This window comes from Chiroxiphia lanceolata, chromosome 1 (genome assembly GCF_009829145.1).
Source record: "Chiroxiphia lanceolata isolate bChiLan1 chromosome 1, bChiLan1.pri, whole genome shotgun sequence".
Classification (NCBI taxonomy): domain Eukaryota; kingdom Metazoa; phylum Chordata; class Aves; order Passeriformes; family Pipridae; genus Chiroxiphia; species Chiroxiphia lanceolata.
The window spans coordinates 66,420,858-66,433,193 of NC_045637.1; the positions used below are offsets into that span (position 1 = coordinate 66,420,858).

The 12,336-nt window shown below is 40.8% G+C and overlaps 1 long non-coding RNA gene across 2 annotated transcripts; it reads right to left on the reverse strand.

Moving 5' to 3' along the window:
• Positions 1-880: 880 nt before the first annotated feature.
• On the reverse strand, positions 881-7,981 carry LOC116798353. Of its 2 annotated transcripts, none has more exons than XR_004360879.1 (3): positions 7,928-7,981; positions 7,010-7,161; positions 881-4,416 (listed from the first exon to the last, which is right to left on the reverse strand). It is a non-coding gene; the product is annotated as an uncharacterized LOC116798353 (long non-coding RNA). The 2 variants fall into 2 exon arrangements; XR_004360886.1 differs by lacking the exon at positions 881-4,416 and adding an exon at positions 4,693-5,794.
• Between the last annotated feature and the right edge of the window lie 4,355 nt (positions 7,982-12,336).

The window sequence follows — 12,336 nt, forward strand, 5'->3', positions numbered from 1 at the left end:
GAGGAAGAGATACTGTCCACATCTGTGGAAGAGCAAAGAAAGATGATTGAAGTTGGCTGAATATGAGTGTGTCTAATTTGCATATGTGGTGTGTGTATCTTGGGGGTCTGTTTTCTGAAAGCCCATAGGTTCATTTGGCTTCATAATTTTTTTGTGAAGGAGATGTATTTTAATTGTGGTGAGTGTAATGGCTATACTTGTGTGCAGCTAAGCTGTACAGAGTGACTGAAGGGCACTGCATCCTATAATAGATGGGCCCTTAAACAGATGCCACATTGTGTGGTGAAGAGGCACTGGAAGTCCTGTGTGTCTGTGAGTTCAGACCAGAGCTACCTGCTGAAGAAGGCCAGTGACCTACACATTTTTTGATTGGTGAGCAGGTACTCTTGGTGGATGCAATAATTTAAAAAAATAAATAAATAATAAAACATAATGCAAAACAACACTTAGATTCTGGAATGAATTGTGATTCTTCCTCTTTTGAGAAATTTTTGAATGAGGTAGAGATGTAAATAGGATGGATGATAAGGTGAAGGATCAGCCTGCATGGAAACATCTTTAGATCACATATCATGTCACAAAAAGCTGAGATCAATTAATATGATTCTGTAGAATATTAAGGTATAATATCAGACTGTCTTGTAGTGAGAGAAAAGCCACATTACCACAGGGTTGAGAACTCAAGCTCTTGAGGGCTAAGACCTGTAACACATCGCATGATTGCAGCAATATTCATTACAACTCATCTATCAAACTCTGACTCCTGAAGTGTTTTAGTAGTTCCCCATGAGAAAGAAGCCTTTTTAAAAGGCACCTGACTTGGAGCAGCTGGGTTGTGACAGTCAAGTTATAGTGACCTGCTGCAAAGTCAGGGAAACTTCCTTTCCCCTTCACCACACATTGACACTTAAATGCTTTCCATTCAAATATTACAGGTTTTACAGACAGATTGTTATATTTTAACTGGTGGTGTCAACAGCCCCTAAATATACAGGGGGAGATACGAAGAAATTACTTCAGTTCTTTGCAACTATTTAACTTAATAAATGATCCTTACACAGAAAATGCAGGGGTGTGAAGGCGTTTGATGTTTCTGATGAGCATTTTTCTCCTGTTATGTGATACTGCCATCCCTTCCCAGAAGAGCTCTTGCATCATCCTGAATTTTTACATATTGTATGAGATACACAGCCAAAGCTTTGCTATTCTTATATGGCTCAACAAGTATGCTCTGTATTTTGAATATATTTAAAGTTACACAGAAAACCATGATATCCAAGATACCTGAAGTTTCTGGGTTTTGGTTTGGGTTTTTTTGCTTCATTTATCTCTTTCTAACATAATGAAACCCCACTAAAACCAGACATGTTTTGGAGCTGCAAAACATGTTTAAACCACTGTCTCTACCACAGTATGGCAAGTATTATTACAGATTTTTCAGAGTCCACTGCTGTAAGCAGATACACTTAAAAGGCTTTATAGGTAATTTGTAAGCCTTATGGAGAAACTAGGTTGTACACTTGTTTTATATGAATTAATTACACTGTCCATTTCAATGCATTTGTCTTAGCTAGAATATTCTTAGCACGATAAATAGTGACCAGACTTGTATGTGTTAGCTAATCCCACTTAGAAGGTGTAAATCCTTAGGCCACAAAGGTTGAAAAGTAGACATGTGTGCAGAAGGGAAGTGATGCAACCTCTTTAGTGACAAAGCTGCCAGAAGTAAAAAGAGCTAAGATTCACACAAAGCTCTTTATTAATATTTTCATGCAAACTGAATAGCTTTGTTAGCTAGTTTAAGCACTGGGCTGGTTGGAATATTTTTATATTCATAAAATGTAGTAAACATTTTTCTAGCAAAGTCATTGCTGGACTTGAGCATCTGATAAATTTTCTAAAGCAGATGTGGTTTTATTAATTTATGAGTTCCCTGATAAGGCCATTTTTGGTATTGCCATTAAATTATTCTTCCTGCTTTTATATTACCATGTGGTAAGTACAACTTTTCATGTTAATTATTGTAGTCTCTTTCTGCTCTCTGCTCCTTCAAAAATGGAATTCCATTTAAAAAAAAAAAAAAAAGACAAAAGAAAACCCCACCCTGACTTAAAGAATACTAGTTGCAAAACTAGCAGCCCATGCTGTAGATCCTATGATCTCAGAAAAAAAAAAAAAAAGACCACCCTAAGCACAGCTTTGCATATGTTATGGGACTAAACAAGAATGGAAAGACGACAAAATTCTGATTAGAAGCTCTGACCAAGTCAGTTTCCTTCTTCTTTAGGTCAGAGTGTGGGTCATAAGACCTTCTGAAATGTTGTGTTTTGCTTAATGTGAAGCCTCTGGGGTTTTTTTCCAGCAGCCCTTTCATGAGTGCTCCAGAAATAAGACATTACATGTGTGCTGCCCGAGGATTCTATATTAGCAAAACTAAAGTTCAGCTCCTAAAGCCATAATGAGACACAGAAGTTCCTTGTGAACAAAGCATTTCAGATACTTTGCTACATTTTACGTATCTAAACGTCACCTCATTTGGAAAACTTAAATTACCACATTATTCTGAATAGATCATTTAAAAAAAAAAAGGAGGAAGAGTACAAAATGGAAAGTAAGAATTTGTCATCAGTGCCATTAATTAAATCAGTTATTGTTCAGTCCTGCAGAACTGGAAGATCTGTTTCACATATGAGCAGGAAGACTGAGATTGTCACTTAGGTAATTTTGCTATCCTGATTCGGTAGAAATTAAGCCAGCTGGTCTTCAGTCAGAGGATGATTTCTTGAAAGTGCTGCAGCATCATGTATCCAAGTAACATCTTGGTCACCAGCAGTGCAGCCAGTGAGATTTCATCTTCTCACCCTGCCTTTTTCCTTTGAATTTTGGGAAAAAAAATTCAAACCATGACAGTATTCAAACCTTGTAAGATCTTAAAGGTAAAATCCTCCAGCACCATCTCAGAGGCGATCAACAAAGACGATAGTTCTATGCTTATAGCTATGGCAGTCAACTGGGTATACATGTTAGTCACCAACACCTTGTGATCAAACAATGCATAAATTATGTAATAAACCATGCATAAATTATATAATACTGATGTAAAACTACTGAGAGAACACAGCAGCAAACAGGTCATCCATTACATGTGCTAGGGCTCGAGTCTGTATTTCCTACATCTCCCAGTGCTCAAGTTACAGCAGTTTCGTTCTCTAGGAAATATTTCAGGTTTATTTCAAGATAATAATTACTTTGACTTCTACAAGTGGAGGATTGATTTGTTTTGTAGAAAGCAGCTTCTTTTTCCCCAGATGGTATGATGTGCTTTATGATGTATAATGGGATTAAACTGAAGTGGGTGATACTGAGAGAGGAGAGGATGTAAGAGGCCTATAAAATGGAGCGTTTATGTTTCTGTGAGATATGCTAAGATGTTTCTGCAGCTGTTGGCACTGCCTAGATTGTCTTGCAAGATCATTAGGCAAAATAATTTTACTAGTTGTGTGATGGCAGTGGCTGCTTATTTCATTTTCCTTAGCAGAGTGGCAGAGCAGAGCACTCCTATGCAGGTTGGCTTTGGGAGGCCATCTGTAACTGATACTGACATATCTGCAGTTTTAAAATGATGAGTCTCTGGGAATGGAAATGATAGAATCACCGTAGCACACATCGCACCGGCATAATTAACTGTTAATTAACTTATCTCTTCGGGGGATTTCTTTTTATGAATGTAATTGTCATGCTGCTTGACTCTGAGCTAAATTGCACAGAACCATATGAACATTAGAGCTCATTTGAGATTAGCTTAGGGATCTCAAAAAAGGTAATCTGTCAGTAAAATGTTAAATTTCAGGTTTTTTACTTTGACCAAAAATGCTAGGCGCAAGAGGAAAGTCATAATGACTTTTGTAATACTCTATTTTTATGCTATCAGTGGGGTGTTATTTAAGAATGCCAGTTCTGAGCCAAAGTCAGATGGAGAAAAATGAGTTTGAACTTCTGATCCCAAACCAGCAAGTAGGAAAGCCCATCAAGGCTAGCATAGCAGCAGAGCTTTTACTCTGCAGCTGACCTTTTCTGACAGTAAAGAAGGATCTTTTCTGCATCTTGGGCTGGTGAATTCAGTTTACTGTATCTCTAGTTCTTACTTGTGCTGTCTGTTCTTTGTAGAGAGAGCCTGAGGGAGACCTTGCTGCCTCTTAGGTGACATTCACACACTTTTCTCCCTGAGCCACAAGTGGCAGCTGAATATTAAAGTCCTGTTCTGCTAATGCCACCCAAAACTAAGGGTTCATGTACTGGTTTAGCTTGTGCCTGCCACTAGGTAAAGAGTTGCTTTTTCTTTTCGCACACTTCAACCGTTGCAGATGTGTCCAGGTGACAGCAGGTCTGAAAGAGCTTATGAGATTCAGTTTGTTCCTGTGAACAGCAAGAAATCAAATTTACAAATACAGTGCAATGAAACCTTAAATGGGGTTGACTTCTGGCTCACTGTATCACTTTCAATGTGAGCCTGTTTACTTCCAAGTTCCCAATACAGAATCTATAAAAGTCTCCTCATGAATACTGAAGAAAGGTGACACTCAGACACTTTTCATCCTACCATGGTATTGGAAATGAAATTCATCTGACGAGGTTGTTTCTAAGTCTGTGAATGTATATGGGGAAAACCCAAATACATATCTTTTATTCACTATCCAGCATGAAAACAATTTTGTATTTTAAATGCTAAATAAATAAACTTTTAAAGATCTTTTATGCCCTAAGTAGATATATTTTTTGTTTTATGTTTTCTTTTATAATGAAGTTCAAGCAAAATATTTCTTATATTTCAGAAGGGACACTTAGATTAGCCAGTGCTGTACTTTACAGACTACAAGAACAGCTATAAAGTAAACATCTAAAATCGAAATTGTGTTTTTAAATATGTGAATTAGAATTCCTTTAAGTCAAACATGTCTCCTTAGCAATTGTATATACTTAGACAAAAAGTGAAACTGTTGCAGCTGCTTGTCTCTATAGTCGTTTGTGTTTGGTGATTTGTTTATATTGCTTTCTCAATTGCTCTAAAGGTATTAAGAGCTCCATGTAAATCAGTAATGTTAGAAATAGAAGTCAGAAGTAAATTTCTTTAGAAGTGGTAGACTTTGTTTCCTGGACGAGGACCAAGACTAAGCATCAGCTAACCTTGTATTCTGTACTATAGAACTTCAGTGTTGCAGCGTTGTGCTGAAAGTATTTGACATCTGTTCAACGGGACCACTTTCTAATCCTTTTTGTAATTCCTAGCATCTCTTCAGGTGTGTGAGACATTTCTAATTTGATCACAAGTATTAGTTCGTCTTTTTGGAAGAATAAAACTGAGTAAACAACAAGCTGAGAAATAATTCAGGAAAAAAGTTTTTGATCTCTTGAATTATTGTTGAACTTGCATTGAGGATATACTTTCTATATTTTGGAAAAAAATATTGCTATGTTTTTGAATACACTTGAAACTTTAAATGCAAAAGCAAAAAAGTTAACCTTTTAAATGATCAGATTTTGGAATTTTCTCTTACCGCTACTGAATCCAAGTTAGGCACTGCCATGAAGAGGATGCTTTTAGTTGGAAACCTGTGCTGACAGAGCAGGAATCTGTTTTGTAGGAACTCACTTGCAAGGTATCACATTTTTGTTCCATCAGAGGTACAACTTCTGTTGTTGACTTCAAGGCTGCTCAAACAGACCTGATGTGTTTAAAGATGCATATTGACTGCAAGCTTTTTATTACAAGAGCCCTTGGATATGCAGTGTAAATCTGTAACAATATATAGTGCTACTGGATAATAATGATCTGAATGCGTATTTTCTGCTGTAAATTTCCCTCATGTGGCTCCTATGATATGTGTACATAGACTATTACCTTTGCACTGAACTGACTATACTTCATAAATGAAGAGCAAAAACAAGTAGTGTACTAAAGATGACTGTACCTTGTGGTTCCAATTGTGGAAATACTTTTGCAGAACAAGAAGTATAGCTTCAGTGCTACAAATTTGATTTTTATATTTTTTATTAACATGCATGGAAGACTAAGGATAATATTTTTTAAAAATGAACTTGTTTTTTGTACATTTTTCAATGTTTAAAACTATATGATTTAACATTACCTCTGAATACCAGTGATCAGTAAATTTTTAAAGGAAATACCTCAGTTTGAGTGTTCTTCTCTTGTTAGTTGTCTGATAGGTTGAAATGGACTATAGCACGTGATGAAGTGAGCCGTATGATGTAGATGCCTAAACTGTGCTATAGAAGTCATATGATGATTTACTAAAAGGGAACTAAATGATACACTACAAGTGTTGATGTGGAGTTACACAATCATGGCTCATTCTTCCCAACTGGACATTTTCCTCACGAATGGCTTGTAAATTGAATTTTCAGCGTGAAGCCAAATTAAAAATGAAACAAAAAATGTTTGGTTTCCTCTGGATTTTATTTTAGGTTTTTTTTTATAAACAACAAGGTTTACAATAAGGGAAAGGATACAAACCCTGACTGTGAATAAGGCTGAGTCTGTATATGTTTAGGTTTGCTTTGTTGATATATATTCTCTGTCAGTGTGTGTAGGAAAACAGTATTTCTTTACCTGACAACTGGGAGCATGAAATACAGGGGCTTAAGGGGGAGGTTTGTGTGGGAAAAAAAACAAAAACAAAACCAAAAATCCCTGTGTGACAGTGATCTTGACTCCAGTTCTATTAAGTGTGCTTAAAGAATATTGAAAGATCAAAAAATATTTGGAAAAGGTGCTCCAGAACTCTGGAGAATAAAGCTGCTGTCTAAATTAGACTGAAGTAGCTCTGGCTACTTGCATTTGTCCAGGGAATAGCCAAGAAGGGATCCAACAGTTCAGATGCCTACATAACTGAAAACTTGATAATGGAGGGTGGAAAAAAGGCATACTCTGAGGTCCAGTGGATATAAGCTGAACCATTAAGAATACAAGTGAAACACTGGGGAAGCTTACCAGATAAATTACATATATTCATCATGATGTGAAGATTTCAAGGGAAGACTTATTAGTGTTTTTTGTAATGTTATCCTCTAATTTCAAGTGATGAAGTTGTTGTGATTTAACCTCAGCTGGTGTCTAAGTACCATGCAGCTGCTTGCTCATGCCTAGTGGGAAGAGGAGGAGAACTGGGGGGAAAAAAGGAAAAACCTGTGTATTGAGATAAGAACAGTCAGGGTCAAATCCCCAAATCGGAGTGGCAGAGACAATGCACTGATGAGCATATAGTCACTATAGAAGCGATAATACAGTGTCAATAGCAGTTAACATAGAATTTAATTCATTGGCTATTCTCATGCAAAATCAAATTCCCTTGAGGTACACATTGGAATTCCCAGTCCTTCCACATTACCCAGCAAATGCACTCAGGTCCTTGAGAAACAGCAGTCCCACAGATGGCTGTACCTTTACCTGAGGCAGGAGTAACCCAGATTGTTTTCCCCAGCAGATTTTCTTTACATGCACTATAGGAACTTTATCCCCTTCTACAGTAGGTGGAAATTTTGACTGAGCAGGGCCAGTCCAGCTGGCAGATCCCCTAGTGTTCATTAACCAGGTAGCATTTGCTAAATGTGTATCCTGATGTTGGAAGGTCCCACCTTGTTCTGCCTCTTCTTCCTGTTCTTGTGGTGACCTTGCTTTGTTCTCCTTTACTAAAGAAGTTGACTTTTGTGTCCATTTCTTCTTGTGTATAGGGGCAACTGATACCAGCACAGGCTGATTCCCTGCTTCAGGTGCTATGCCAGACACCAGGGTTGGAGTAGCCTCAGTGCCTGTCACTGAGGTTGGAGTAGCTGCAGTTTCTTTTGTCTTGTCATCAGATTCAGAGACCTTCTTTTTCTCTTGAGGGTAATGAATAATGTCAAAGATTACCTGGGAGGCCTGGGCCAGGCCCCACCATGTTGCAGTCCTTTGTGCCTCTCTGGAATAGACAGGGTGACAGCATACTTTTTCCAGATGTTTTACTAGCTTTTCCAGATTCTGCACTTCTTCAAGGGTGAAGTTCCAATATGCTGGAGATGCCCACTGTCCTAGGTACTTGCCCATGCTATTCCACACACCCTGCCACTCAGAAATATCCAGCCCCAGAGCAAATCTCTGGGTGGGATTCTGAAGTAGCTGTTTAACCTTAGACCAGCCCTGGAACACATGCAGGAGACATAGCAATAGGAACATGCTGGTTTGAACAGCGCAAGGATATTCAGAATTCTCAAAAGGTATCTGCTCCATGGATTGGGTCTCCGAGGAGAAAAAGTAAAGGCATAATTATTAATAGTTTCCAATAGATGGCTCACAAAGTCCAGAGCTGATGGCAGTGCTGAGTACAAACACCAGATTAGTTTCAAGTCCAGCCATTCCATCATATCATAAGACAGAGTTCCATTAAAAAAAGAGTTACATTAAAATCATAACCTTGGCCCAGTTCCCACGGGTGATAAACAGCACAAAGGGGGAACACAGACTGCAAGTAAGGCATCACATAACACAACTTTAAGAACAAGCACACTAACTTTGAAAGCAAATAAATCAACAGTGCAACTAGCAGCTATTAAACTAATAATGCTTATATTTGTTCTAATGTGTTCTTGTCTGATTTGTTATTATCTCAACCCGTTGGGCCCCACATCACGTGCGGAAAAGAACTGTTACAGTTTAACCCCAGCCAGCAACTAAGTACCATGCATCCACAGACACACACCCCTCCTCCCCCAGTGGGATGGGGAGGACGATGGGAAAAAGGTAAAGCCCATGGCTTGGGATAAAGACACTTCAATAATTTAAATAAAATAAAATATAACAATGTTATAATAGTAATTGTAATGAAAAGGGAGACAACAAAAAGAGAGAGAGAAATAAAACCCAAGAAAGACAAGTCCACAGTACAACTGCTCACCACTCTGATCAATGTCAGACCCTGTCCCCAGGCAGCAATTGGCCCCTCCCAGCCAACTCCCCCAGTTTATATACTGGGCATGACGTTCTGTGGTATGGAATATCCCTTTGGACAGGTCAGGTCAGCTGTCCCAGCTATGCTCCCTCACAGCTTCTCGTGCGCCTCCTCACTGGCAGAGTATGGACACTGAAAACCCTTGACTTGGGGCAAGCACTGCTGAGCAACAACCAAAACATCACTGTGTTATCAATATTATTCTAATACTAAACCTAAAACATAGCACCATACCAGCTATTAGGAAGAAGACTAACTCTATCCCAGCTGAAACCAGGATAGGCGTGGATGCAGAGTTTGGGTATTTTCTTTTGCCTGAAAGAGTCTTTTCTATCTTTTGTATGAAAGAACAGACATCTGTAGATGATAGCAAATGCGTGTAATTTTATTCTAAGTAATAAAAAAGACTGAATATTGTATTTGTCTAAAACATAATTTAATCTAGTTATTTCTTCTTTCAGTAAGTCCTACTAGTCATGCAGCAATGTGGCATGCTTTCTTATGAAGAAAAGCTTTAAAACCTCAACTTCTTTTGCTTAAATATATTGTTGCTTTTTCTTTTGCTCTAAAATGCAAATAACTTACGTCTTCTATTTTATGAAAGTAGATTAAACTAGAAAATTATTCAACTAATGCCAGAGGATAAAATCAGAGTGTGGTACAGTTTCACAAATGCTTATTCGTTACAAAATGGAAGTGATTGACATAATTTAAATATTACAGATGTGTAGATGCACAAAATGCATGCCAGATTTCTTTCTTCCAGAGGTAAAGATTCCCCTACCTGATACCATCTTGATTTAACCCTGCTTTTCCCTGCTGCATGCCTCAAGGTATCATGAGGCCTGCCAGAGGTGATAGGTTATAGCCCTGGCTTTGCTCTGCCCTGGCAGCAGAGCTCTACTCTGCATCTCCTGCCACTGAGCTGCTTGGATCAACAGGGAACCGATGGGGGTCTAAATCTGCAGCCAGCCTCTCCTTGCTGCTCTCTTGTTTTGGCATCTTTTCAGGTGACATGGTCTCTCCTAAGGTAGCAGCAAGAGCTGTGACACTTCACATCATTCCTTCTTCTCCATCTTCATCTTCCCACGTTTGGGGTTTGAGGATTTTTATTGATTTCTCTACCACTCTCTTCTCTTAAAGAAGATATCCATCTTCATATTCCCCCATGGTATTTCAAAGCTCCATATAACCTGCCACACGCTTATGGTAATGCCCCAGACTGCCTGAGCCCTTCACCTGCCCAAGTGCCTGTTTTCTCCCTTATCTGTGTTGCAGGGAAATTCCTGGTTGTCACCTCACCGAGCAGTCATCTCTAACCCATACTTATGCCTCTTCTGCCCCAGTGTACCTTCTGCCCGAGCTCCTCAGCTGAGGTGTACTTGAGGTACATACCCATACCACCACTTTCTCCTGATTGCCCCCCTATGAGCGCATACAAGGACCACAAGAAGTGCTCCTTTGTCTCTCCCAGCAAAGAGCCTGGAAGAACCTTCCCAGCTCCCCTGAGGGACAATGTTTGGTAGCTCAGGCCTACGAGAGCAGAATGTGACTGCTTGGCAGGTGCACTGCCCGGAGGGTGCTTCTTCAGCTGCTGACAGATGGACACCTTCTTCTGGGTTCTGCCACTGCCCTTCGCTGTTTGCTCCTGTTCACAAAATCACAGAATATTCTTAGTTGGAAGGCACCCACAAGGATAACTGAGTCCAACTCCTGGCCCTGCACAGGACCATTCCCAAGAGTCACACCATGTGCCTGAGAGCATTGTCCAAATGCTTCTTGAACTCTGTCAGGTTTGGTGCTGTGACTACTTCCCTGGGGACCCTGTTCCAGCACCCAACCACCCTCTGGGTAAAGAACCTAAACCTCGCCTGACACAACTTCAGACCATTCCCTTGGGTTCTGTCACTGGTCACCACAGAGAAGAGATCAGTGCCTGCCACTGTTCTTCCCCTCACAAGGAACTTGTAGATGGCTATGAGGTCTCCCCTCAGTCTCCTCCAGGCTCAACAGACCAAGTGACCTCAGCCGCTTCTCATACAGCTTCCCCTCAAGGCCCTTTACCATCTTTGTTGCCCTCCTTTGGACACTCTCTTAGAGCTCAGTATCTTTTTTTTATTGCAGTGTCCAAAACTGCACACAGTACTCAAGGTGAGGCCACACCAGAGTAGAGTAGAGCAGAAATGGTTTGGGTTGGAAGCGACATTAAAGATCACCTAGTTCCAACTGCCCTGCTGTGGACAGGGACACCTTCCACTAGACCAGGTTGCTCAGGGCCCCATCCATCCTGGCTTTGAAGTGTTGCTTCTTTCCTTTCCCTGACTTTTTTTTCCAACAACCTTGCAGTCTGTGAGTAAGGTAGCTTTTTGTTAGACTGCCAAAGGATATTTTTATTATTATTGTTATTGTTGTTATTATTACAACAATTATTGTTGTTACTATTACACAATTATTGTTGTTGTTGTTATTATTACCTGGGGGTGCTGGTCGACAGCCAGCTGAACATGAGCCAGCATGATGATACAGCCCATGGCATCCTGGCCTGTATCTGCAGTAGTGTGCCCAGCAGCACCAGGGAAGTGGGTCTCCCTCTGTACTTGGCACTTGTGTATGAGGCCACACCTTGAGTCCTGTGTCCAGTTCTGGGCCCCTCAATTCAGGAAGGACACTGACGTGCTGGAGCAGGTCCAGAGAAGGGCAACAAAGCTGATGAAGGATCTGGAGCACAAGTCCTATGAGGAGTGCTGAGGGAGTTGGGTGTGTTTAGCCTGGAGAAGAGGAGGCTCAGGGGTGATGATGTCACTCTCTACAACTACCTGAAAGGAGGTTGTGGCCAGGTAGGGGTCCTGTGGCTGGGCAACTGGCAATAGGACGAGAGGACATAGTCTCAAGCTGCTGCAGGGGAGATTTAGGTTGGACATTTGGAGGAATTCTTTTTCGGAAAGGTTAAGTTAAACATTGGAGGTGGTGGAGCCACCGGCCCTGGAGGTGTTTAAGGGAAGACTAGACATGGCAATTCATGCCATGGTCTAGTTGATATGGTGGTGTTCAGTCAGAGGTTGGACTCGATGATCTCAGAGGTGTTTTCCAACCTAACTGATCCTGTGATTCGGGATGATTACCATTTCTACCACTATCATTACCATTACTTGCCCCAACCCTAAGCCCTGGGCGGTCCCTGGCGGGGCCCTGCCCACAGCGCCCCCTAGCGGCCTCCGCGGTGCCGTGACGCGCCCGCCGCGAGCAGGGCCGCTCCGTCCCCGCGGGGCGCGCGCGGCTCCCGACGCTGGTCGCCGGGAGGGGGGGTGCGGTGCTTCCCGCGCCCGCCGGAAGT